We start from the raw sequence: 27,366 nt of genomic DNA on the forward strand, positions 1-27,366 counted from the left end.
CGACCCTGAGATTAAGAGCCTCATGCTCTACCCACTGAGCTAGCCAGGCGGTGGTGGCGCATGCCTTTAATCCCAGCACTCGTGAGGCAGAGGCAGGTGGATCTCTGTGAGTTCAAGGCCAGCTTGGGAGCTGTTCCAAGCTAGTTCCAGGCCAGTCTCCAAAGCTACAGAGAAACCCTATCTTAAAAAAGGGGGGGGGGGGTTAACTGGTTTGGTGGGATGATTGATATTTGTGAATCATTGTTTTTAGAAAACTGTATTGGTGCTAATTCTTGTATATTGATATATTGAACATTGTATGTGAGTATGCTTCTACCTCTATTTATTGTATGAGAGTATGCTTCTACCTCTGTTTAAAACAGTTGTTATACTGAGATATTTACCACATTGCAATGTACATTTCTACCTCTGATATTTATGTAATGACATTGTTTACATTTGGAGATCATTGTCCTCATTGTTTATTCTCTTAGTCTTCAAGTTAGATAGGTATATGTTTGTCATATTTATATTTAGGATATTCAGGTTTTTTAGATACATAGAAATTATATTTAGTATAGATAGTATAATCTTCAACCTCTTCGAAGAGCTGTAGAAAATGGCCTTTAATCTAACCTAGAGTTTTGTACTTTCGAGACACAATCACTCCTGGCAACACCAGTCTACTCCTGAGAGAACGTTGAGCACCAAAGACACTCCACTGGGAGCTTGTCTTCTTCTTGGCAGAATTGGCCTTTGGGCAAAGAAAAGCCCATACCTCGACTACTGACAAAGATACAGAATATCCATAAGTGGATAAAACAGGATTGTCTTATCTTGCCAAGACAGGGTAAGATAGTTCTACTAAAGGTTCCTTGCCTTTGAAAAATGGTATGTCGGTTGTGTTAGGCCTTAGCCAAAGTTGATTGCCTCAAACATTGCAAACGAGATTTTGGGTGATTGCCCAGGTAGTCAGTTGTGTCTGTCACCTGTTGCAAACAAAGTTTCTCGTTTGTACTTCCTGGTTGCTTAAGTAATATTACTTCCCTTCTCAGATCTTTGATGGGGTTGAAGATTAGATAATTGTAGCTACCTTCTACATTATTTAGACTCCTTGAAGTAGAATGCTTAGTAAAACTTTTGTTATATGTTTCTTGCTTAATATTGTTTGCTATTTGTAATTTTATATTTATTATCTGTTCCCATTGTATATATTTGTATTTGGTTTTGAATCTGTCTTATTTAGACAAAAGGGGGAGATGATGGGGGAGCTGACTAATCCCTTTGTCTGAGGGGCGTGACCCCTCCGGGGCTCCAAATACCTTTAAAAAATCCGTGTTTGTTTGTTTTGACCCTCTTTGTTTCCCTGCGCTCCTCGCTGGAACCTTGGCTTTTGTAAGTTCCCTTTTCTTTCCTTTATTAAAGCTGAATATTATATATTAAAGCTAGTCTGGTTAATCATAATTGCCGATCGACCACGCCCCTTCACTCTTGTTCCTGTTCAGCTAGACTAGAAGGATCAGAGACATTCACAGACTCCCTGGAGGTAGGAACAATATGTGCACCACACAGATCACTGAAGCACAAGATGCTTAGTTCATTTGATGAAGGGATGTGTACAGATGAGGTAGGCAGAGGGCCTGGAATTTGAAGCCTGTTTGAACTACAGCTCATAGCTTGGACTACATAGTGAATTCCAGGCCAGTCTGGGGTATAAAGTGACTTTCACAAAACCAAAGACCAACTAAACAAACAAGCAAATCCAAACAAAACTGGCGTGGTCTGCATGGTGACCACGGCTGCTTGACCAAGCCCAGCATTCCAACTGCGGGTCACAAGTCTCTAGTGCCCTTTCCCTCTCGTTTTCTGATTCTCACTGTAAGTTCTGAGAATTTCCTTATGGTTCTTCCTCTGGAAAATTTTGTGGGAGCTTTGGTGAAGGATGAAAATATACACAATGGCAGTCTCATTAAACAAAATAATTCTGTGGGAAAAAAAATCCCCACATGGGGATTCAACCAAGTGTATGATGTGGTCTGAATGCTTGTGTTTCTAAGGTTTGTATATCGAAGTCTAAATCTCAAAATGATGGTCCCCTTTGCAGCAGAGAAGACTGTCAGGGGACTGGGTATTCGGTGCCTTTTAAAAATAAACTTAGAGGACTAACATGCCGCTCCTTACACTAGGGTGGGGCACAGTGAGAAGGTGGCGCCCATGAGCCCCGAGCGAGTTCCCTCAGCACAGGATCCGATGGAATCCAGATCTCAGATTTCCAAGCCTGGACTTGTGACTAAATCCCTGGTGTTGATGGCATTTTGTTACAGCAGCTGAAGCCGACTGAGGCACACACCTTGAGGAACTGACGCAGGTCGCCGCTCCATCAGCCTTCGGTGGACTTTTAAATTGTTTTCTCAGAAGTTATTGGGAGGCCTTGAGGACTGAGGGCCAACATTATCATCCCCCATGCTGGTCCACTTCCTTCTTCACAGCACACCCTGCTCCCCCTCCTTCCTCCCTTCCTCTCCAGTGATACAGTTAGATCAGCTGGAACGTGCTGTTCGAGCTTAACAAAGGTGCCTCAATTAAGAAAGAAAATGTGTTTGTTTGAATCTAAGTCCAGTCTCAGCCTTGTAATTGGCATTATCTCTCTCTGTTTGAGAGGCTCAAAAAGTAGCAAACACTGGCGGTTGGGAGGTAAGGGGGAATAGCATCCAAGGAAATCCTATCTACTAGGAACCTCAGATATGACCTTACTTGGAAATACTTTTGTTGACCTTAAATAGAGTTCTTGCTGGGTTACACTGGGCCCTTGTCCTGAGAGGAGAGCGTGGAGCTGTGCCTCCATGGTGGAGCGCTTACCATATGTTAGGTCCCAGGTTCCTTCTCTCGACACTGGAGGGAAGGAGGAGAAGGAGGAAGAGATGGAGAGAAAAAGAAGGGAAGAAAAAACAGAAAGGAAAGAAACAGGACATGCAGAGGCAAGCACAGAAAGAAAGCCCTGGCATGGTGGGGGCATAGAGTAGAACCATGAAGCTCTGAGCCAAAGCAATTGCCAGAACTGAGCAGGGGCTAAGAGATGGATTCAGTTCCCAGCACTCAAATCACATTGCTTGCCTGCCTATGACTCGAAGCTGACGGGACCTGAACACACACAGCCACGTTCTGGTGCTTTTGAAACACGATTTTACTATCTAGCCCAGGATGTCCTCAAATTTTCTATATAGCCAAAGCTAGCCTCAAAACTTCAGAAAACATACAGTTTTGGCAGTAAATATATTTTGCATACAACATATGAATTGAGTGTGTGTAGTATATTTAAATAATATATAATTATACTATGTAATATAAACATTATTCATAGATGTCCAATTAAAACATACATATATATTTAGCATATATTGCAAGTGTATTTCTATGGTATATATGCACTTTTCATCCAATAACCATGTACTCTTACTTCAATAATACAATCTTACTTCATAGCTAAACATATAGTTTTTTTAATTTTTTTGTTTGGAGAGAAGTAAACTCTGTAACGGAAGAGAAGTCACACTGTAACAGAGACAGCTTAGAATTCACTATGTAACCCAGGCTGGCCACAAACTCATAATGATTCCTCTATCTCTGCTCATGAGTGCTGGGTTTACAGGCGTGAAACAAATTTCTGGCCTTTAGGTCTTCTTTATAAATATATTTGACTAAACACTACCATTTATTGAGCACTAAGCATGCCAGGCACTATGCCAGGCCTTTGATAAGCATTGCCTCATTCCGACCTCACATCAGCACTTTTATTATTATTATTATTATTATTATTATTATTATTATTATTATTACTATTATCATGAATGTACATGATATATGTCTAGGCGTGCATTGCCACTTTGTACATGTAGAGGCCAGAGGACAGCTTTGTGGAGTCATTTATCTCCGTCCATTACTGTGGATTCTCTGGAGACTGAACTTGGGTCTCCAGGCTTGAGTGGAAGGGAGTTTTACCTACGGAGCCGTCTCACTGTTTGATGAAATAATACGTCCAAGGTCAAGGAGCTAATAAGAAACAGAGAAGGACAGGGAAGTATGAATATAAGAAGGAAGAGAAAAACAGAACAGGAAAAACAACAAGGGCTTGGTTGTGTTTTAGTCTAAGGATCAACTCACAATATAGGATAATCTTTGAAACAGAGACATAAACAGTCTCAACTATATAGGCCTGTTCTGGAGCCTAGAGCAGCTGGTGGTTCAGATGAGTTTTCAAGAGATCATCCTACAATCTGTATAACCACAAAAATTAGGAAGAGATTAAGGGAGTGGGGGAGGTGGATCTCCCTAGGAAGGGAAAATAGAATAAATAATTATGGACAGACAAATGGATACTGCAGGGGTGGGGGAGGACTGGAATGGGAGGATGAAACAAAGAGGGGAAGGAGAAAAGGGCCAAGTGAGGGAATACCAGGAGCAACAGTTAAAACTAAAGGCCATTTGAGGAGTCATATGGAATTTAATTCAGTAGAAGCTTCCAAAAATATAGACATTTGTGAAGGTCATCTTAATGAAAACACCAAATAGCGGGAGAGATGGAACCTCAGCTGTGTATCACCAAATGAATCTTCCAGTGCTGCGAATGGGTTACATATAGTCATGTTCTTGGACAAAGGTATCCCACAGGAACCCCAAACAACCCAGACTATTGCCAAGGCTATAGCTTGCTCTCCTCACACTGACAGCAAGGCCCAATTGCAGAAGACAATACCTGCACAACTCATTGAACACCAAGAAGTTGAGCTGGTCGAACTAGAGCCTTCACACCTATGGATTAGTGTTAATGGTACTGGAAGGTACTCTGCACTCTAGAAGATACCAAAGGAGAAAGGTAAACACCAATCCAGCTATGAAACCTTTGATCTACAATGGTGATCTGCCTGCTAGATACACTGGTGTAATAAGTGGCACAATATCTAATTTGAGTTAAGGTCTGCTCTATGAGATGGAACACATAGCCAATGGTGCTTGGGTGGCCAAGAACCTGGAACTCTATAGGCCAAGGACCTATGGAAAACCAAATACTAATGTCCTGCTAAAGGAACACAGCAATAAAATGACTCCTAACACCATTTGATATATTCATCGAACCATGCCTTGCTCAGCCATCATCAGAGAAGCTTCCTCCTGTAGCAGATGGGAACAAATACAGAGACCCACAGCCAGACAATAGGCAGAGTCAGAGACCTTGGAATGCCCAGCCCTAGAAGTACTGTCTCCATCAAATCCCTCACCCCAGGGCCCAGGGAACTCTGCAGAAGAGGAGAAGGGAAGCGTGTAAGAGCCAAAGGGGATGGAGGACACCAGCAAATAGGCCTTCTAGACACAAGAGGTCTGGTGCACACATGCGATCACAGAGACAGACTGTGCAGCATGCACGGGGCCGCACAAGTCTGCACCAGAAGGGACCTAGAGCCGAAAGGAGAATATCTCTGTGCCTCTCTATACGCATGTCTTATGCTTTATCTTTGGCTCTTTTTTTTTTTTTTTTTTTTTTTTTTTTGTCTGCTTGTTCTGTCCTATTCTGATTTGTTTGGTTTTGTTTTCTATCATTTTATTATATTTATTATATTTTATTATTATTCATTAGATGGCTGTTTGTTTTCCAAAGGAGACAGAAAGGGTGTGGATCCCAGTGGGAGGGTGTTGGAGGAGGCCCCTTGTTCATTCCCAGATGCCCTGACCTGAAATATTCACACAGAAACTCCATTAACTACAACACTGCTTGGCCAATGACTCTAGTGTATTCCTAACAAGCTCTTACATCTTAAATTAACCCATTTCTATTATTTTATATCTTACTATGAGGTTTGTGGCCTACCAGCAATGTTCCAGCTGGGAGCTCGTGTCTTTCTCCTCTGGTGGGTCCCTGTTTTCTCCCTAACTCTGCCTTCTTTCTCTCAGCATTAAGGTTAGTCCCTCTACCTCTCCTAGCTCTATTCTACCCTATCAATACAGAAGGACTTCCCACAGTCCTCCTCCCCCTTTTGTCTAAATAAGAGAGTTCTAAGCCTAATACAAAACTATATACAATATGAATAAATATCAAGTATAAAAATTAGAATTACAACCAGCTTAAACAATATTAAGCAAGGAACATATGCTAAATGTTTTAATGATCATTCTATCCTAAGGAATCTAAGTCTTGTGTTAGAAATGACTTGGCTATATCATAAGAGGAAGGTAACTATGACTATCTAATCCTCAACTCCATCAAAAACCTGAGAAGGGAGATAATATTACTTGAGTAGGCAGGAATTGCAATTAAGCAATTTCCAAAATGTGCAGTAGATGACAGAGACAACTGGCTACCTGGGCGATCACCCGAAGTCTCATTTGCAATGTTGAAGCAACCAACTTTGCCTGAGGCCTAGAGTAACTGACAGACCATTTTCAGAGGCAAGAAAATTTTCAGAACCATCTTACCCTGTCTTGGCAAGATTTGGCAGTCTTTTTTTCTTGTATCCAGCTTGTCCAGTCCAGACATCGTGCATTTTGTCAGTAGTTGAGGCATGGGTAGTTCCTTGCCCAAAGGCCAGTTGTGCCAAGAAGAAAACAAGCTCCCAATGGAGAGTCTTCAGTGCTCAACATTCTCCCAATAATAGACGGGTGCTTCCAGGAGCAATCATGTCCCATGTCAACAGAACCCTAAGTTATTTAAATGCCACGTTCTACAGATCTTTGAAGTGTTTGAAAGTTACCTATCTAAGCAGAATACAATCTGTGTGTATCTAAAGAACCTAATTAGTCTAACTATAAGTATAAGCATGAATGACTATTGACCTATAATACTTAATACCTATATAAAGACTTCATATCAGAATATTAATCTTTAAACAACTGTGCAGTAAATGAGGACAATGACCTCAAAATGTAAACAATGTATAAGTATCTTGATTGCAGGTAGAAATCCATAATGCAATATGATAAATATATCCTAAAATTGTATCAATTTACAAAATGTATTAAACAGAAGTAGAAGCATGCAAGCATACAATCTGACAAAATAACTTTGTATAGGTATACAAATATTGTAAACAGGAGTAGGAGCATATTCAATATAACAAATATAAATTGAACTTGTATCAATATACATGAATATATAGCAATGTAAATTGTCCATAAATACTAGCTCACAAGTATTGCCTCTATTACTCACTATTATTATCATTAGTGTGAATAAGTTTATTATCTGTTATCTATTATCCTATACAATTTCCCCTCTTTTTTTTTCAAGGAGATCTTTGGGCCTACATAATTTCTACCCCAACCACCAACCCTGTACTAGTAATAATCAACTCCTAAATGCTGTCCCTAACCGTGAGGATAAACTTTGTTGGGAGAGGGGATCCTGTCTTCTAGAATTGCTTCTAGTTGTCATGGAGGTGATGTTTTTTCTATGGGATCCTATAAAAGTAAATGACAGTTAAGTTTCAAGAGTACTGTCTTGTATAATTGCAAATGGTCTCTGGGTCAATAGGGTTTTTCTGAGGTTCCTGTTTGGAGTTCTGACCAGAACGTTGTAAAAGGTGCACCATTTCAGCAGTTGGCACCCAAAACTGGTCTTGTAGTAGCGCTATCAGCATCTTGACATCATATCGACCAAGTGGAGTCGTTGTGGGGCCCATTTTCTTCATGGAAACTTCAAAGATTACTGCAGGAAAAGCTACTGTTCATTGTGGAAAACTTAAACATTAGTTATATAGACAGATACTCAACGAAAGATGCGATATAGACAAAATAGACATGGATGGAAAAAGCAAAATTTTTCCTAAATTCTTTCTAATTTCTGTCCCATACCAGATGACTCCTGACATGAGAAATTCTGAATGCTTGGATTTAGAGAAGGATAGCCATTTTCAACCTCTAAAGCCATATATATATATATATATATATATATATATATATATATATATATGTGTGTGTGTGTGTGTGTGTGTGTGTGTGTGTGTGTGTGTGTGTACATATTATAATATATATATATATATTATATATATTATATATATTATATGATGAATTTTTTTTTCAGATCACCTGTCCTCATAAGTCATATTCCCTTTTGTTTGGTGATTCTTTCTGGATACTTATTTTTTCCTCTTTAGGCATCCAAATGTCCAAGATCTCTTGACCTTTTGAAGATGTGTATTTTCCTGCAAACATAAGAACAGAACCCTGCACCAACCTTATGGGCTTTTCTTACCACTTGTATGGTTGTTACCTCTGTGGATGAGCTGTCATTTCTCTTTCTCAAGAGATTTCTCTGTTTCAAACTGAATCTGTATTAATTTTTATGGTATCCATAGATTTCTTCTCCTGTGGAAACAAGAGTGAAACTCCGTCCTCAACGCAGCACATCTCCTGATTTCCATTGTGAGGTCAACACATCCTTGAAATACACTGGCTGGTTTAATTCAGAAGTTTTTTTCTATTATCCAGTGTCTCTCTGCTGATGTTGTTCCTTTCTCATTAACATTGAAAAAATTCAAGGTTAATAAAGCATTATGCAATCTATTTCTGGGGGCATTTTCCATCCCTTTCTGTTTGTTTAGCATATCCATTATAGTTCAATTTGATCTTTCTATAACTGCCTGAACTGTAGATTGTTTGGTATACCTGTAAAATGCTTTATATTATAATAAGAAAAAAAACTGTTTAATTTTCTTAGACACATATGCTGAACCATTATCTGTCTTTATTTGTGCAGGTAAATACCCATGAAGGCCATAACTTCTAATAAATGTGTGATTACTGAATCAGCTTTTTCTGAGTTCAAGGCAGTTGTACATTGAAAACCTGAATAAGTGTCAATGGTGTGGTGTATATATTTTAATTTTCCAAATTCTGTAAAGTGGAACACATCCATCTGCCAAATTCATTCCTTTGAGTTACTCCTTGCAGGTAACAGTATTTGCTTATAGAAAGAGCAAGTAGGACATCTCTTTATACTCTCCTTAGCTTGTTACCATGTAATAGGAAGTTCTTTCTCTAAACCTTTGCTATTGACATGATTTTTTTATGAAATTCTGAGGCCCACAGCACACTTCCAATTAATAATCAACCATTTTTTGCATTACCTTGTGCTAGAGGATCTGGCAGACCCATATGGGATTGAATGTGTGTTATGGATATAGGACAAAGCCTATTCCTGATTATGTTTTGAACCTAAATGAATAATGAAGTTAATTCTATATCATCTGGTATAAATTCAGTGGTTTCAATATGCAAGACAACTCTTTCTGCATATTGTGAATCAGTAACTATATTGAAAGGTTCTTTAAAATCCCGTAGTACCATGAGAATAGCATAAACTCTGTCTTTTGAACAGAATTAAAGGGCTTTGTTCCACCTGACTTAATTCTTCTGATTCATAACTGCCTTTCCTGAATTTTTTCCACATAAGTTTTTAATTTTTTACTTGGTTTATGTGGTAAAAAGATCCATTCTAAGATAATATCTTCTCTCTGCATTAAAATTCCTGTAGGGGAAATTCTGGAAGGCAATATGACTAGAATACAACTAAGATTTGGACTCACTCTATCCACAAGTGCGTCCTATAATTTCTCCTCAATGATGGTCAATTCTTTTTCCACTTCAGCTGTTAATTCTCTAGGACTATTTTAGTCTTTGTCACCATCTAAGGTTTTGTTTAAATAAATTATTAGATCAGGTATTACCCCAACAGCCATTCATATACTGGAAATGTCTCCTAACAATCTTTGAAAGTCATTAAGAGTCTGCAATTGGTCTCTACTAGTTTGTGCCTTTTGTATTCTAATTTTCTGTAAACCAATTTTGTAACCTAGGTAATTGACAGAATCTCCTTTTTGTATTTTCTCAGGAGCAATCTGTAATCCCCATTTAGGTAAAACTTTCTTTACTTCTTCAAACATTCTTTCTAAAGTATCTGCATTTGCATCAGCAAAATGTCATCCATGAAATGGTAAATTATAGATTTAGGAAATTGTTTATGTATTTTTAATTATTGGCTTACAAAGTATTAGCACAGGGCAGGGCTATTGAGCATTCCCTGTGGGAGGATGGTCCACTGGTATCTCCTGGTAGGCTGAGAGTTATTATAAGAAGGCACTGTGAAGGCAAATTTTTCTCTGTCTTTTTCTTGTAAAGGTATAGTGAAGAAACAATCTTTTAAATCAATAACTATAAGAGGCCATCATTTTGGTAATAAAGAAGGCAGAAGAATTCCATACTGTAGAGGGATCATAGGTTGGATAACCTTGTTGAAAGCTCTTTGATCTGTCACCATTCTCCAATTTCCAAATTTGTTTTTAACAACAAATACAGGAGAATTTCAAGGGTTGGTTGATTCTTCAATATGCTGAGCATCTAGTTGTTCTTCTACCAGCTGTTCTAAAGCCTGAAGCTAGTCTTCTGTTAAAGGCCATTGTTTAATCCATATTGGTTTCTCAGTTAACCATTTTAAAGGCAGGGCTGTTAGTACCTCTAAAGGTTTGCTAGTTGTTTGTGTTCTTGTTCAGCCTGAATGGCTGGTAATGTTTATCTATAATACCTTATAATATCCTTCCCAGAAACCTGAGGCTTTGGACCTGCAGGAACGTTGTTCTGGGTATTCCATTGCTGCAATAGGCCACAACCCCATAAATCCACTGCAATAATATCTACATATGGCCTCAACCTTCTTTTCTGTCCTTCTGTCCCTATTCATTCAACACATCTTGTGCTTTGTTTCACTTGAGATAGGGTTCCAGTTCCTAGCAACTGAATATCTGCCTCTTGAAAAGGTTGATTCAAATGCCAAGATTCTGGAGTAATGATACGCAATCTGCACCCATATCTAGTAATCCCTCAATTACAATGCCATTTATACGTACTCTTAGCTTTGGTCTTTGATCATTTATAAAAGCCTTCCAAAATATACATTTCCTGACGTCCCTGCCTCTCCCAAGCCTTCCCTAGTGTTTTCAGGTGTCCTGCTCCCGTACTAAGGCCATCCACCCAAAGGGGTCAGACTCTGGCCTCCAGGCAGGTCTGAGGATTCCTGCGAGGGAGTGTGGGCTCCTTCAGATTGTGCTGCCAGCTTCGCTGTGTGATATTCCATTCCGCCCTGCCCCCACCTTGGCCCTTTTGTCCTGGTGGCTTCCCTGGGCTGCCTGGAATCCCTGATCCTGTGCAGTGGAGTTCCATCCAGACTGGTGAATGAGTACGACCCTGGGGCAACCTGCCCTGGAAGAGAGCACAGACCCCCTCCCCCAGCTCCCTCTGCAGGCTTGTCTTTTTTCTCACGTCCCTGCCTCTCCCAAGCTTTTCCCAGTGTTTTCAGGTGTCCTGCTCCCGTACTAAGGCCATCTACCCAAAGGGGTCAGACTCTGGCCTCCAGGCAGGTCTGAGGATTCCTGCAAGGGAGTGAGGGCTTCTTCAGATTGTGCCGCAAGGAATAGCTCCTGCTCAGGCACTGAAGAGATCCAACCAGAGCAGTCACAGCAAAGATTGATCTAAGACACCAAGCACCTCCCGGCTCCATTTGAAGGAAGAGATGGGCAGGCGCCAATGCAAGAACTCCTCCAACAACATGAAAGGCAACATGACATCACCAGAATCCAGACATCCCGAAACAACAAGAATTGAACACCCTACTCCAGAAGATATAGAAGAAACTGACCTTAAACAGTACTTTATGAAAATAATAGAGGACCTTAAACAGGAGGTAAAAAAAACTGCCATAAAGAAATGGAGATGACAAACAAAAAGGTAGACGAAATAAATAAATCTCTCAAAGATACCCAAGAAAAACAAGAAAAAGCAATCAAACAGGTAAGGGAAACAGTACAAGACCTGATAAATGAAATGGAGGTAATGAAGAAAACACAATCTGAGGGAAGACTGGAAATGGAAACTCTGAGTAAACGAACAGAAACTTCAGAGACAAGTATTTCCAACCAAATACAAGAGATGGAAGAAAGAATCTTGGACTCTGAAGATACTATAGAGGAAATAAACTCACAGATTAAAGAACAAAACAAATCTAACAAATTCTTAACACAGAACATCCAGGAAATCTGGGACACCATGAAAAGACCAAACCTAAGAATAATTGGGGTAGAAGAAGGAGAAGAATTACAACTCAAAGGCCCAGAAAACATATTCAACAAAATTATAGAAGAAAACTTCCCCAAACTAAAGAAGGATGTTTCTATGAAGGTACAAGAAGCCTACAGAACACCAAATAGACTGGATCAAAAGAAAGCATCCCCACGCCATATAATAATCAAAACACAAAACATACAGAATAAAGAACAGATATTAAGAGCTGCAAAGGAAAAAGGTCAAGTAACATATAAAGGGAAACCTATCAGAATTACACCTGATTTCTCAATGGAAACCATGAAAGCCAGAAGAGCTTGGATAGATGTGCTACAGACACTAAGGGAACATGGATGCAAGCCTATACTACTATACCCAGCAAAGCTTGCATTCACCATCGATGGAGAAAACAAGATATTCCAGGACAAAAACAGATTTAAATAATACGTAGTCACAAATCCAGCCTTGCAGAAAGTAATAGAAGGAAAATCTCAAACTAAGGAGTCCAACAATGCCCACAATAACTCAGGCATCTAGCGACCCTTCACCAGCACAACTAGAAGAAGGGAAACACACAAACTTTACTACAAAAAATGACTGGAGTTAACAACCACTGGTCATTAATATCACTTAATATCAATGGACTCAATTCACCTATAAAAAGGCACAGGCTAAGAGATTGGATACAAAAACAGGATCCAACATTCTGCTGTTTACAAGAAACACACCTCAACCACAAAGACAGACACCTACTCAGAGTAAAGGGTTGGGAAAAGGTTTATCAAGCAAATGGACCTAAGGAAAAAGTGTGTGTGGCCATACTAATTTCTAACAAAGTTGACTTCAAACTAAAATCAATCAGAAGAGATGGAAAGGGACACTTTATACTCATAACATGAAAAATCCTTCAGAATGAAGTCTCAATCCTGAATATCTATGCCCCTAATATAAAAGCTCCCACTTATGTAAAAAAAACACTTCTAGAACTCAAGGCAGCCATCAAACCACACACACTAATAGTTGGAGACTTCAACACTCCTCTCTCACCAAGGGACAGGTCAATCAGACAGAAACCTAACAGAGAATTGAAAGACTTAATGGAGGTAATGAACCAAATGGACTTAACAGACATCTATAGAACATTCCACCCAAATAGGAAAGAATATACCTTCTTCTCTGCGGCTCATGGAACCTTTTCAAAAATTGACCATATACTTGGTAACAAAGCAAACTTCCACAGTTACAAAAAAATATTAGTAACCACCTGTGTCTTATCGGATCACCATGGATTAAAATTAGAATTCAACAACAATGCTACCCCCAGAAAGCCCACAAACTCATGGAAACTGAACAGTCAACTACTGAACCACACCTGGGTCAAGGAAGAAATAAAGAAAGAAATTAAAGTCTTTCTTGAATTTAATGAAAACAAAGACACAACATACTCAAACCTATGGGACACAATGAAAGCAGTGCTAAGAGGAAAGTTCATAGCACTAAGTGCCCACTTAAAGAAAACGGAGAAAGCACTCATTGGTGACTTAACAGCACACCTGAAAGCTCTGGAAAAAAAAATAGAAGCAGACTCACCTAGGAGAAGTAAAAGACTGGAAATAATCAAACTGAGGGCAGAAATCAACAAAATAGAAACACAGAAAACAATCCAAAGAATCAATGAAACAAAAAGCTGGCTCTTGGAGAAAATCAACAAGATTGACAAACCCTTAGCCAAACTAATCAAACGGCAGAGAGAGAACACACAAATTAATAAGATCAGAAATGAAAAGGGGGGGCTGGAGAGATGGCTCAGAGGTTAAGAGCACTGACTGCTCTTCCAGAGGTCCTGAGTTCAATTCCCAGCAACCACATGATGGCTCACAGCCATCTATAAGGAGATCTGGTGTCCTCTTCTGGCATGCAAACATATATGGAAGGAATGTTGTATACATAATAAATAAATATTTAAAAAAAAAGAAATGAAAAGGGGGACATAACCACAGACACAGAGGAAATTCAGAGAATCATTAGATCTTACTACAAAAGCCTGTATGCCACAAAATTGGAAAATGTAAAAGAAATGGACAGTTTTTTAGATAAATACCATATACCAAAGTTAAACCAGGACCAGGTAAATGCTCTAAATAGTCCTGTTAGTCGTGAAGAATTAGAAACTGTTATCAGAAACCTCCCTACCAAAAAGAGCCCAGGACCAGATGGTTTCAATGCGGAATTCTACCAGAACTTCCAAGAAGACCTAATACCTATACTCCTTAAGGTATTTCATAATATAGAAACACAAGAGTCACTGCCAAATTCCTTCTATGAAGCTACAGTTACCCTGATACCTAAACCACACAAAGACTCAACCAAGAAAGAGAATTACAGGCCAATCTCACTCATGAACATTGACGCAAAAATTCTCAATAAAATACTACTGGCAAACCGAATCCAAGAACACATTAGAAAAATTATCCACTACGATCAAGTAGGCTTCATCCCAGAGATTCAGGGCTGGTTCAACATACGAAAATCTATCAATGTAATCCATCATATAAATAAACTGAAGGAAAAAAACCATATGGTCATCTCATTAGATGCTGAAAAAGCATTTGACAAAATTTAGCACCCCTTTATGATAAAGGTCTTGGAGAGATTAGGGATACAAGGGTCATTCCTAAATATAATAAAGGCTATTTACAGCAAGCCGACAGCTAACATCAAATTAAACGGAGAGAAACTCAAGGCCATCCCACTAAATTCAGGAACACGGCAAGGCTGTCCACTCTCTCTTTATCTCTTCAATATAGTGCTTGAAGTTCTAGCAATAGCAATAAGACAACATAAGGGAATCAAGGGGATTCGATTTGGAAAGGAAGAAGTTAAACTTTCGTTATTTGCAGATGATATGATAGTGTACATAAGTGACCCCAAAAACTCCACCAAAGAACTCCTACAGCTGATAAACTCCTTCAGTAACGTGGCAGGTTACAAGATCAACTCCAGAAAATCAGTCGCCCTCCTATACACAAAGGATAAGGAAGCAGAGAGGAAAATCAGAGAAGTATCATCTTTCACAATAGCCACAAATAGCATAAGATATCTGGGAGTAACTCTAACCAAGGAAGTGAAGGATTTATTTGAAAAGAACTTTAAGTCTTTGAAGAAAGAAATTGAAGAGGATACCAGAAAATGGAAGAATCTCCCTTGCTCGTGGATTGGGAGGATCAACATAGTAAAAATGGCAATTCTACCAAAAGTAATCTATAGATTCAATGCAATCCCCATCAAAGTCCCATCAAAATTCTTCACAGATATTGAGAGGACAATAATCAACTTTATATGGAAAAACAAGAAACCCAGGATAGCCAAAACAATCTTATACAATAAAGGTACTTCTGGAGGCATTACCATCCCTGACTTCAAACTCTATTACAGAGCTACAGTATTGAAAACAGCTTGGTATTGGCATAAAAACAGAGAAGTCGACCAATGGAATCGTATAGAAGACCCGGATCTTAAACCATAAACGTACGAACACCTGATTTTTGATAAAGGAGCCAAAAGTACACAATGGAAGAAAGAGGGCATCTTCAACAAATGGTGCTGGTATAACTGGATATCAACCTGTAGAAGAATGAAAGTAGATCCATATCTATCACCATGCACAAAACTCAAGTCCAAATGGATTAAAGACCTCAATATTAATCTGAACACACTGAGCTTGATAGAGGAGAAAGTGGGAAGTACTCTACAACAAATGGGCACAGGAGACCGTTTCCTACGTATAACCCCAGCTGCACAGACATTAAGGGCAACATTGAATAAATGGGACCTCCTGAAGCTGAGCAGCTTCTGTAAAGCAAAGGACACTGTCACTAAGACAAAAAGGCAGCCTACTGACTGGGAAAAGATCTTCACCAACCCTGCAACTGACAAAGGTCTGATCTCTAAAATATATAAGGAACTCAAGAGACTAGACTTTAAAAAGCTAATTAACCCAATTAAAAAATGGGGCACTGAACTGAACAGAGAATTCTCAACAGAAGAAGTTCAAATGGCCAAAAGACACTGAAAGTCATGCTCAACCTCCTTAGCTATCAGGGAAATGCAAATCAAAACAACTTTGAGATACCATCTTACACCTGTCAGACTGGCTAAAATCCAAAACACCAATGATAACCTTTGCTGGAGAGGTTGTGGGGTAAATGGTACACTCATCCATTGCTGGTGGGAATGCACACTTGTGCAACCACTTTGGAAAGCAGTGTGGTGGTTTCTCAGGAAATTCGGGATCAACCTACCCCAGGACCCAGCAATTCCACTCTTGGGAATTTACCCAAGAGATGCCCAATCATACTACAAAAGCATTTGTTCAACTATGTTCATAGCAGCATTATTTGTAATAGCCAGATCCTGGAAACAACCTAGATGCCCTTCAGTGGAAGAATGGATGAAGAAACTGTGGGATATATACATGTTAGAATACTACTCAGCGGTAAAAAACAATGACATCTTGAATTTTGCATGCAAATGGATGGAAATAGAAAACACTATTCTGAGTGAGGTAACCCAGACCCAAAAAGATGAACATGGGATGTACTCACTCATAATTGGTTTCTAGCCATAATTAAAGGACATCAAGCCTATAATTCGGGATCCTTGAGAAGATAATAAGAAGGTGAACCCAAAGAAAAACATATAGTAATCCTCCTGGATATTGGAAGTAGACACGATCACAGGGCAAAAATTGGGAACTTGAGGGTGGGGCGAGACGGGACAAAGGGAAGATGGGGAGAGAAAAGCTTGAAGGGGAGAATGGGGGGAGCTAGGAGGAATGGGATGCTTGGGATACAGGAAGGGTGGATATGGGAGCAGGGAAGCATATATCTTAATTTAGGGAGCCATCTGAGGGTTGTCAAGAGACTTGACTCTAGAGGGGTTCCCAGGTTTCCAGGGAGACGCCCCCAGCTAGTTCCTTGGGCAGCTGAGGAGAGGGAGCCTGAAAAGGCCAGTTCCTATAGCCATACTGATGAATTTCTTGCTTATCACCATAGGACCTCCACCTGGCGATAGATGAAGAAAATGACTGAGCCCCACATTGGAGCACCAGACTGAGCTCCCAAGGTCCTGATGAGGAGCATAAGGAGAGAGAACATGAGAAAGAAAGTCAGGACCGTGAGGGGTGCGTTCACCCATGGAGACGGTGGAACAGAAATAACGGGAGATCACCAGCTCCAGTTGGAATGGGACTGATGGAACATGAGACCAAACCAGACTCTCTGAATGTGGCCGATGGTGGAGGCTGACTGAGAAGCCAAGGACAAAGGCGCTGGGCTTTGATTCTTCTGCATGGACGGGCTCTGTGGGAGCCTTCTCAGCTTGGTTGATCACCTTCCTGGACCTGGGGGGAGTTGGGAGGACCTTGGTCTTAACATAGAGTAGGGAACCCCGATGGCTCCTTGGCCTGGAGGGGGGGGTATGGGTGTAGGGGAGGGAAGGGAAGGAGGAGGAAAAGGGGAGGAAATGGATATTTTTAAATATAAAAAATTAAACAAAAAATGCAATTTCCTTAAAGAACACAAAAGACTGATATTCTTCAGAAAGAGCTAAATTCTTGCTTTGTTATTTTATATATTATGATTTTTAAAAATTTCATTGGGTTCAGAGTTGGCAAGGATCTTGTTGGAGTTAGGATTAAGGAAAAACTTTATGAAAATACAGTGTTATAAAAATTCTTTTAAATTAAAAAATACAAAAAGAAAAAATCAAAAAATGCATTGAAAAGGCAAAGCTGGAATCCAATGGTTAATTTATATAGAAAAAAATAAGTTTTTAGTTTCTCATCTTATTCATATTTGTGCATTTTAATCGAATTTCTTAAGTGTGTACAATACAATATAGAAACTAAATATTGGTAGGATATGATGTTTTGTTACTATGTGAATGGTGTGATATTAAATTATGTTAACTATAAAAAATATACATTTCCTATTTCCTACTGGAGTTTTTTATTTATCCTCCATTTCTATTTCATCATCCAAAACAGTTTGGTTTTTTACAGTAGCACTGGATTGTTTAATTTTCCTGGTGAGACATGTTCTTCACAGTGACTGGGAATGATTGAACCACATTTGACATGTTGGCCTGTGAGAGACCCTCAAGGAGTTTCCCAATGGTATCGTGTTGCCTTGTTTGTCTTTCATTGATCTACATTCATTGGTCCATTGTTGGCCTTTGCCACACCTCCTACATATACCAGAATACTGAGTCCTCTTGTTCTTGCCATCCCTAGAGGAGACATTATGCCTAGGAATTCCTTGTCTACAGTTCCTTCTCAGATGCCCTATCTACCATAATTAAATCATTTGGCATTTTGGTGTCTCCTCATAACATTGGAAATTGCTTCTCTTACCCAAGCCTCATTACTATAGTCAAAAGTCTCAACATTCATTGTATGCAAGATCTATTCATCTATTGGTGTTGATCTGACCTTCAAAGATCCAAGGATTGTTTGCATTCTAAGTTGGCATTTTAAAAAGCCAAAGATTCAATAAATACACATATAGCTTCTGGGTCTGTTACTCCTACTTGTACAGCCTTAGTTAATCTTGGTAAAAAGTCACTTATGTGTTCCCTCTAGCCCTGTTTTACCCTAGTATATGATTCAATTCTCTTTCTTAGTTCCTGAATCATGTCCTAATCATTTAAAGCAGCTGTACTACATAGGGACAAGGTGTGTTTCCCATAGGGAGCCTGGTCCTGAAGATCAGAGTAATGGCCCTCTCCAAGAATCTGATCTTGGGAAGTCTCAAATCCTTGTGCTTTCCCCTGTTGTTCTAAAATTTTAGCCTCTTCCCTCCAATAATACTTCCAAAGCAGCTGAGGTCTGTCTTCTAGGACCACTGAGATTAACTGAAGCCACCATGTGGGGTAGCCTTATTGCTTGTAGTCCACATTTTCACCATTTCCCTAACAAATGTCAAACATAGTCTATAAGCTACTATTGCTTGTTTAATTTCTTTTAGATCACTCATACCTATAGGTTGCCATGAATATTCTTTGATTACCCTAGGGTACTTTGTGCCAGATGGTCTTTCTGAGGATATTACCAGATAGGCAGTAAAAACTCTGGGTAAGTCATCTCTGAGTCTAGCACATACTGATGAGGCTAAATCCTGTCTTTGTACTTTCTGTCCCTGCTTATCAGTTTCACTAATTTCCTCAATCTTTTCAAATATTTTACCACTGCCTTTTGTAAAGTCTGGATCTCCTGCCCAGCATTCTGTTCTAATGCCCTCATTGAGGATTCCAAGGTTTGAAATTTGTCCAGTAAAGATAACGTCTCATCCTTGTACATAATTTTGATGGTGTACATATTACCTTTCTGGAGAGATATCTTATCTGTTAATCTATCATAACTTTTTAACAGATCCCAATTATTAAATTCAACAGCACAAATTCTTTAAAGCTCAGATAATGTCTCAGCACCCTTTGACATTGACTGGGTTTTGTCTGTTAAATTAATGGTATCTTTCTCCAAAGTGTTGATTTTCCCAACTAGCTCTTTGTCATTAGTCTATAAAGACTGTATAATTTCTAAAAGTACCTCATTCTTGGCTCTGTTATCAAACCATTTTTAATGAGATAATATGAAAAACAAAACTAATTCCTAGAATCAAATAAAGGGATATATGAAGAAAAATCGCATAAGCCTTGCAAAATACCATGCACAGCATAAGCAAAATAATGATCAAATTCCTGTATGGTTATATTATTGGTAATTTTTGTAGTTTTTCAGATTTTACCTGTCATAAGGCAAATACAGTGAATTGGAATAGATGTAATAATTGTTATCAGCCAGCAGATGTCACATTTGCAGCTGTTAGGCCCAGAGATGCAAGCAGTGGCGGACAGTCTCAGTTTGGTTTTGTGCATGTTAGATTCTGAAAAATATACTTTGTTTAACAAATTAAGAGCAGTTATTAATGACAATCAAAGTGATTCTGAGAGTTGGTAACTAAAATAAGGAGAAAGCCCAAGGCTTTCTGTCAGTCACTAGTTGCAAACTCAGAAATCGCAGGCAGCAGCATGTGGGTCATGAGCCAGGGAACACTGAACAGCAGTATGCTGCGTCTGAGTGCCAGCTAGAGCCATGGGGCAGGGAGAGTCAGTGACGAATGCACCATGTGACCAGTGAACCGAGAGTGCTGCAGTGGTCCCGAAAAGGGTGGACTGGGCCCCCCATTGGGCGCCAGATGAAGATGGGTGCTAAAAAGGCATCCCACACTAGATCAGAATTGAGTATAATAAAGGGTTATTTATTTAGGGATAGACTCGTAGATCACAGTCTTCTGCACAAACAGGGAACAGGGCTGGAAGAGAAGAGAAGAGAAGAGAAGAGAAGAGAAGAGAAGAGAAGAGAAGAGAAGAGAAGAGAAGACAAGAGATGACAAGAGAAGATAAGAGATGACGAGAGAGAGAGAGAGAGAGAGAGAGAGAGAGAGAGAGAGAGAGAGAGAGAGAGAGAGAGAGTGCTCACGCTTTGCCTTGGCATTTATAGTATAAGACCATGCCCAAGTGGGCTGGGATTTTAAATGCTATTGGCTGAAGGAGTTCCCACAGCAGGAGGGGAGGATGACCTAGGAGGAATATAAGGAGGGGAAGCAGTAATTAGAATATATCATATGAAAAAACATTTACAAGTTAAAAAAATAATGGGAGCCTGAAGGCAACAAAGAAACAGTTGAACAAAGAACTCCTGCGCAAATTGGGAGCATGGAGGTCACCAAGAGGGTAGGAGGGAAGAGGAAAGGAAGAGAGGGCAGCAGAGAAAAATGTATAGTGCAATAAAAACAATAAACAGTGAGAATTAAGTATGAAAAAATCAAGTAAAAAAAGTTTAGCATCCAGTAAATCTTGGCTATTGTAATTCGTTTCTTGTGTGTAGCTCAGGCTGTCCTTGAACTCATGGTGATCTACCTGCTTCAGATTTCTGAGTGCTGGAGTCACAGGCATGCATTATAACTCCTGGCTTTGAGTAATTATTCTTTGAGTAGAGTGGAGATCCACAGGCTTCTGGGTGGAATGAGTGTCTAAGTATAAGATCTGAGGAAATGCTGAAGGGAGACCCCAGACTTAAATAGTATGGAACAGTCAAGAGCATTTACTATACCGCATGCATGTGGGGTTGCTCACCTGTACAAAATGGTGACGAATCCCGAGAGGAACTGTAGGCTTCTTTTATTCATAGTTAAGGGGAGTTTTAGGAGCAATTATGTCATCTCAAACTCAACTGTTTAAGCAAGCAACAGTCACATTAGTATGTTTCTAATTGGCTGAAGTTTAGGTTTATCACTTCTGGTCACACTTTCACAAGGTTGGATGTGACTCAGAAGGGGGCTGCTGGGTTTGTCTTTGAGATACTGTGAGGCTGTCTTATGCCCTCTGTGTTTGTTGTTTCCCTCAACCCTGAATGTAAGGGCCTTGTAGATAAATGTCCCTTTGTTGGGAAAGAAGCCTGTGTGTCCTTCTTAGAGAACTGAAACTTAAATTCAGTTGTAAAAAGTGGGAGAATTTAACCCCCTCATAAGGAGAAAATAGAGATTCAGGAGCAGGTATAATATGTTAATTAATTTGGTATAACTGGGAACTGAATCCAGTGCTTTGCATTTTCTGGGCAAGCACTCCACTGCTGAGATAAATCCCTAACTCCAAGTGTGTTTTATTCTACAGATGCTGCCTTTGTGGGATCATACATGGCAAGCCTCTGCAACCTGGTACTACAGTTGAGACTGGGTCAGCATCAGACAAAAAGTATTTGAAAAAAATTGTGTCTCCTCTAAACATGTACAGATTCTGTTTCTTGGCTTTGTTCCCTGAAATATAGAGTCTACAAATAATTGACAGCATTTAAACTCGATACTACAAGTAAGCCAGATATGACCAGAAGTCCAAGGACAGTATGTGTGGGTTGCATACAAATGTCACGGTGTTTTACACAAGGGACTTCAGTGTCCATGTATTTGGTTATCTATAAAAAGGTCCAGATAATTCCTCGTGGATAGTCTAAGGAAACGGAAGATGTAGCTAGGTCAGTTGAGTGTTTGCCTGACATACATGAAGTTCTAGGTCCCCATCACCAGATAAACTGGGCATGGTGACTCACACCTGTAATTCCAGCATTTGAGAGGTAGGGGCAAAAAGATTATTCCTCCATTACACAGAGTTCAAGGCCAATCTGGACTACATGACAGTCTGTCTCAAATGACAAAAACAAAAACAATAACGACATTGGGGTTGGGCTTGGCACATCCTTTGATACCAATATTTGGGAGGCAGAGGCAGGCAGATCCCTAATCTGGAGGACAGTTACATAGGAAGAGCCTCTCTCAAAAACAATGCAAAATACATCTATAAAAGGGATAGGGGTGTGGTGGGAGGGGACGTGGAAGGAATGGGAGGGTGAGGGAGTGGGAACTTGGATTGGTATTTGTTAAGATTCGAAGAAGAAGAAGAAGAAGAAGAAGAAGAAGAAGAAGAAGAAGAAGAAGAAGAAGAAGAAGAAGAAGAAAAAGAGGAAGAAGAATTGGGTGTGTGGGAGGGTAAATGCAACAAGGAGCACAATGTACTGTAGTGAGGAGCAGTAGGCTGTGTTCCTGCCGCCCAGCTCCTGGCCACCTGGCTAGCTCATGCCCCAAAATAACAACACACAGTTGTATTCATTTAAACACTGCCTGGCCCATTAGCTCAGCCTCTTACTGGCTAACTCTCTCTTGCTTTAACCCATATTTAGTAATCTGTGTAACACCACAAGGTGGTGGCTTACCGGGAAAGATTCAGCATGTCTGACCTGGTGGCTGGCTTCACGGCGACTGTCCCAGAGAGGAGAGGCATGGCGACTGCCCGAGGCATCTGCCTCACTCCCAGCATCCTGTTTTATCTACTCCACCCACCTAAGGGCTGGCCTATCAAATGGGCCAAGGCAGTTTCTTTATTAACCAATGAAATCAACTCAAACAGAAGACCCTCCCACATCAATGTACCTACATTAAAACGTCAGATGAAGCTTACTGTTTTGTACAATGAATGTATACTTTAACATTTTTATGGCCTTTATTTATTTTATTTTGTGTTTGTGAACTTGTGCAGGTCAGAGAGCAATTCATGGGGGGGGTCAGTTCTCTCCTCCCACCATGTGGATCCCAGGATTGAGCTGAAGTTGTCAGGCTGAGGTGGCAAGTGCCTTTACCCCCTGAGTTATCTCACCAGCCCTGAATACGCACTTAAAAAATAACAAGGAAGTAAGCAAGAGTCCAGCCAGACAAGGTGGGGCGTACCTGCAGCCCCAGCACTTACAAGGCTGAGGCAGGAAGACTGCCAGGACTTGAGGCCCGTTTAGACTGTACAGCCATCACCACGCTAGCCAAGGCTACATAGAGAGAACCTATCCTAAAAAGCCAAAAAAGTCAAAGTGCATGAGTTGGGGTTGGGGATGGGGCATCCAGATGGTTCCGTGGGTAAGGGCACTGCTAAAATCCTGATGGCTTCGCTAGATCCCCAGGACCTGCATGGTGGACTCCTGAAAGTTATTCTCTGAACTTCACACACGCACATGAAACAATCCCTCTCCATTCCACAAAATATGGAAACAAATGTAAGTTTTTTTAAGTAAATAAAAACAATTAAAAATATTTTCTGTTTAGAAAGCCACAGAAAGGGGGCAAGGCATAGGAGAGCGCTCCATGATTTTCCGAACCCATGGCACCTGGGGCAGGAAGTTGCAGGCAGCTCCAGGTCTTTCCTTGTAATCTGAAGTCAAAACTCTATTATCAGTTTCATCCCTGGGACTGGGTCCTGGGATTATGTTTGAAGGAATGATTCTGTTTCCAGCATTGTTACTTGTGTCCCCGTGATGCTGAGCAAATTCTTTGCCTCTCAGAACCCAGATGTTCCTGTGGGGATAATGAGCCTTCTAGGGTTCAGTGTGCATTAGGAGTATAGCCTGTGCTGATGTTAGATTCTGCTGCTGTCTTACAGGGCAGGAAGCTGCTGATCTGGGACAGGAAAGGAGGCCTGGAGGGGACAGCTTGCCTAGGAGCCAAGCCATGACACTTTGACCTGCTGGGTACAGTCACTGATCCACATATACTCTTTGCCAGATGTGGTTTTTGTATTTATCTTATTGTTCCCTCACTTTATATTATTCTTTTCTTTTTCTTTCTTTCTTTTCTCCTCCTCTTCCTTTCCCCAAGACAGGATCTCATGCTATAGCTGAGGCTGATCTGGATCTTGCTGTGTAGCCCAGGCTGGTCTTGAATTTGAGACAATCCTCTTGCCCTAGTTTCCCAGGTTCTGTTACTACTCTTGAGCCCCACCAATGGTCTTCTCTTTATCATCATCATTAGCAGTAGGAAGTGTGCAAAATAGCAAGTTTGCTTATGGTGTTTTTACACACACACACACACACACACACACACGATGCCAATGGGAGGAGTAGTTCCACCTTTCAACTGGGCGTGGGCATGTGATCCAATCCCACTAATGCTGCCTTCAGGCTGGTGTGTGTGTGTGTGTGTGTGTGTGTGTGTGTGTGTGTGTATGTGTGTGTGTGTGTGTATGCATGTGCACATATCCAGTCCCACCTCTGCTACCTGCTGCCTGCCCTCAGTCTCTCTGTGCGTGTGTGTGGTGTATGTGCATGTGTGTGTGTGATGCATATGTGTGTGCATCTGCACATGCACACATCCAATCACAGCTCTGCTATCTGCTGCCCTCAGGCAAGTTGCTAGCCATCTCTCCACTTGTGAGACAGGCCCAGGGACCTTTGTTTCTTTTGATTTATCAGGACCAGATGCAGAGACTTGTGCTGACTGAGTGTCACCTGCTCACTATATTTGTCCTTTCATGTTTATCTGCTCTGCTCCTCATTGTCCTCCCTACCTCTGTAGACAGAATTTTCTTTGGACCACCAGTTCACAAAAAGCGACGCAGAGACTTATTATTAATTATGAAAGCTTGGCTTTAGCTTAGGCTTGTCCCACTCATTCTTAGAGCTTAAATTAACCCATATTTTTACGTCTATGTTCCTCCATGTGCTCGTTACCTAATCTCCATTTCTCCAGTTTTGCTTCCTTCGCACATGGCCTTCAAGCCTCCTTTATTCTTGCCAAAGCTCTCTGTCCCCAGAAGTCCCACCTAGCCTCTTTCTGCCTAGCTAATGCCATCCAGCTTTTTATTAAAGCAGTCACAGTGACACATCCTCACACGGTAGAAAGAAATAGTCCACAACACCTCCAGTACCAGAGCCTGGAGCAGCAGAGCCACAGTCATCCCTCCATCAGATAAGAAAGTATACAACAGAAACCAAAGCTGCTCGATCCAAATGCCATAATTAGCCAGCAGTTAATATGGTGCCTCGTGTTCCCAAGCTGCTGGGAAAGTCTTTAAATGGGTTTTCTTGTTATGTCCTCGCTCGAATCCTAAATTCTCCAGGTTTTAGGGCCAAAAAGTATCTTGCCCCAGGTCACACAGGGATTTATGTGAGAGCAAGATTTGGGCCCAACAAAGCCATCCAACCTAAGCAATCGCCCTTCCCAAGTACTTTTCCTCCTGTGCAGCCGGCCTAGACTGCCTGAATTTTCTCCTCTTAAATTTATTGTTGCTGTTGTTGGTCTCAGCCTAGATTGGCCTCAGAGTCACTAGGCAGACAAAGACGACCTTGAACTGATCTGCTTCTTGACTGCTGGAACCGCTGGAGTCTGGGAATTGAACTCAAAGCTTTTCACTCTGCTGAGGGAGTTGTATCAGCCTTCTAAAGTCACCTTAGAGAGCCACATTACCTGTGAAGTCCAGGACTGCAGCCCAGAAGCAGACAAGTTGGGACTCTGGTTTAGCTCTTGCTAGGGGAGCTGGCAAGGAAGGCCCCTGAAAACAGCTGCTCTTGGGAGAGCGTAAGAATGAGGAAGAGCTCAAGGTCTCCGGCAGGTCCTTCTAGAAGAATGAGAGGTCGCTGAAGTCCTCAAGATGATAAACCCAATTTCAAACTCAGACTAATAGAACAAGGGTCCAGTGTGAGGCTGCAGAAAGTCAGGAGGACGAGCGTTCCAGAGCGGGAGGCTAGTCACAGAGTGCTTACGTAGCGGGAAGAGTGCCATGATTCCAGGGCCAGCCTGGGCTACATAGTGTCATCCTGTTACCATACGGCCCTGGCTGGCCTAGAACTTAGATGTAGATAGAGCAGGACAGTTTTGAACTCCTGGAAATCCTCCTGCCTCTGCCTCAATTACAAATGTGTATTATGCTCTGCTTAAAATGTGGACCTTCTTTAAAAATGATTTTCTAAACTTATGGAGATGTTTGTGTGTGTCCGTGTGTGTGTGTGTGTGTGTGTGTGTGTGTGTGTGTATGACCACAGAGGCCAGGAATGGGCATCAGATTGCCTGGAGCTGGAGTTATAAGCAGTTATGAGTCACCTAATATGGGTGCTGGGAACTGAACTCAAGTCCTCGGAAAAAAGTCAAAAACCGTGGAGCCATTTCTCTAGCCTCAAAAATGTCTTCTTTTTGGAGGGGAGGGGCAGCAGTTTCAATACAGGGTTTCTCTGTGTAGCCCTGGCTGTCCTGAAATTAACGCTGTGGACCAGGCTGGCCTTGAACTCCAAGCACCTGCCTCTCCTTCCCTAGTGCTAGAATTAAAGGCAAGTGCCACCACTCAGTCTTAAAATGTATTCTTAACAGACCAGTAATTTTCAGCAATCCAAACACTAAGAATGCCATCAGATAGCGTCTGAAACCTAAGGCGTTATTTCTCACTTTGCAGGAAACCTGCCCTCCTGTGTTTTCCTCATGAGTCTGGTAAAAGCTTTGGTTTATGAGTTTCTTTGTTCTGTAATACAAAAGATCTTATGGATGTTGTGGTGTATTCACCAGAGAAGACTGCTTGGCCTTGGGTTTAAGTCAATAGGAAGTCTTTATTAACTTTGTGAACTGGGTGTTCAGGGTCCCAGTGTAGCCCTGAGCCTTTCTCAGGGTGAGCTTTTAAGCACAAAAAAACATGTTCTGGGCTGACATATTTCAAGAACAGTTAGCCAGAAGCAAAGCTGCAGAAGCCAAAAAGTCATATTAGTACGTTTTGAGTCTTTCCCAGAACTCTATGAACTTCGACAGATTAGGCCTTTGTTTTAGTTTTGGCAGGTGTTGTGCTCCACAAGCTGAGTTATTTCCATCATGGAGCCAGCTGTGCTAAGCTCTGGGCCCTGTTACAGTGTAGCTATGTCCACAGTGGCCC

The sequence above is a fragment of the Arvicola amphibius genome, chromosome 2 (assembly GCF_903992535.2).
Source record: "Arvicola amphibius chromosome 2, mArvAmp1.2, whole genome shotgun sequence".
In the NCBI taxonomy this organism is placed as follows: domain Eukaryota; kingdom Metazoa; phylum Chordata; class Mammalia; order Rodentia; family Cricetidae; genus Arvicola; species Arvicola amphibius.